Source organism: Capsicum annuum, chromosome 10, assembly GCF_002878395.1.
Source record: "Capsicum annuum cultivar UCD-10X-F1 chromosome 10, UCD10Xv1.1, whole genome shotgun sequence".
Lineage (NCBI taxonomy): Eukaryota > Viridiplantae > Streptophyta > Magnoliopsida > Solanales > Solanaceae > Capsicum > Capsicum annuum.
Genome location: NC_061120.1, coordinates 135,318,183 through 135,320,299, shown reverse-complemented (window position 1 = coordinate 135,320,299; position 2,117 = coordinate 135,318,183).

Sequence of the window (2,117 nt, the reverse complement as noted above, 5' to 3'; positions counted from 1 at the left end):
GATATTATGAATTGTGGACTCAAATCTTGTGATCAAGTCATGTCATGTGTGTCAGTTTTTTTTTATTGAGTCTTAGGGGTATTTGTACCCGAAAAAATTAGCTGTGTGCCTAGAGCCATGTCATGTTATCACGATACTCTTAGTTAAGCCATGATCTATAGAATTCAGTCAGTCATATGACTCAGGAAAACTTAGAAATATCACTAGTCGCAGTAGTTCAGTAATCTCAGTGATCTCAGTACTCAGTGTGTAACTTCAGTATTCACAGTCAATCTCGGTAACTTCAGTACTCTCAATCAGTCCTTAAAACTCATTAAATTTTGTTAGTCATTGAAATTCAGTAAACAAAGTTTAGCTCTGCTAAACAATACCACTAGTATCAATTTAGCTAATCAGTTCAGTTCAAGTTTTCAGTTCAGCCTAGTTATTTAATTCAGTGTCTTTCAGATGGGAGTAGGATTCAGTATCGAGTGATCCTAGGGATGGGGAATCACCCACTAGAATAGGATTGAGATCCCTAGAAACAATCCCTATGTTCCAGAACTACGTTGCCAGCATAGGTACGAGATGTCACCCATTAAAAACCCATTAAATAGGACTAACATACTCAGGGGTCACCTGTTAGCACATTTATATATATAGGACTGATCCCAGGAGTCACCCTCTAGATTAGGACTGACTCCATGGCAGATGTCTTTACTAGTGGCGCGGTACTGATACCTTTCCAGTTAGGGCCAAAATTGGACCCTAGTCAGCTTAGCTTGGGGCATGTTGGTTAGATGAATACATCCCACAGTTTCAGTTATAGATTCAGGACTGTCAGATACAATCAACTCAGTTCAGTAGTACATATTCGATACTGTTATAGACAATCAATCCTTATCATCATAAATAGACTTCAAGATCACCCATTAGACATGATTGATCTCAACTATAATTAAACAGTATTATAATTATCTGATTTAAAGATCACCCACTAGATAGGACTGATCTCAAATTCAGTCACTTCATATAAAATAGAACTCAAATAGTTCCATCAAAACTTAGACTGTCAGATACAGTTGCTCAGTATCAGTTATATTGGTTAGGCCGATCATCATAATTATATTAGTTATATCAGTTTTTTGAACTCATGTATCAGTAGTATCAGTTATCAAAATTCATGATATCAGTATTCAACTTCACGACTATCAAACACAGTCAACCAAAACAGTTTTTCATAATTTGAACTATCATAAATAGTCGTTCATCTATTCAGTATCTCAGTATCAGTACACTGATGTTTTTAGTATTCAGACTCAGTAGTCAGGTATCTCCACGAGTTTAGTTACAGTTATGTATGCATGTATGTATTCTTACGTTCATATTAGTCTGCATTGTTCATGCATATAACCCTTTGCATTTAACCTACCTTACTCATATACTAAGTGTATTCACACGTACTAACGCATTTGCCTTATGGTGATTTCTCTTATGTTACACCATAGGTTTAGATGCACGTGCTCCAGATCAGCAGTAACATTCTAGTGTTCAGAGTTTGTAGTGAGTCCTTCTCATTCGAGGAAAATATGATTATTGTTATATTTACTATTCAGTTGCTAGATGGAGTTAGTTGGAGACATCTTCATTCAAATCCTTATTCAGTTTAGTTAGAGGCTTTCAGACTAGATGTTAGATTAGATATTCAGATCTCATTATTTTTAGTATTTATGACTCATTTTGGTATTGTTATACCTTTTTTAGATATTTTGTTATTAGACATTTATTTAGTTTGAACCTTATGGCATTTCATGTTCATGTTTCTGTATTTTATGATATATTATGCAGTATATAGGTACAGATATTAGTTATGGGTTAGTTTGTGGTCTTTCGGGGTCATGAGCACCGTGTAGCATTCAGGTTTAGAAAATCGAGGTGTTACATTACTTTATTAATGATTTATGATATCTGAGCAAATCAAGATTGATACACATGACTATTTCATCATTGTATTCCTTAAATTGAGAACTTATACCATGAGTTGAATATTGTTATTATGAGTTGATGATTTCCGAATGATTTGAGATAAGAGTTATTATTTAAGATTTTCTACGAGAAGTTTGATTATTGAATATATA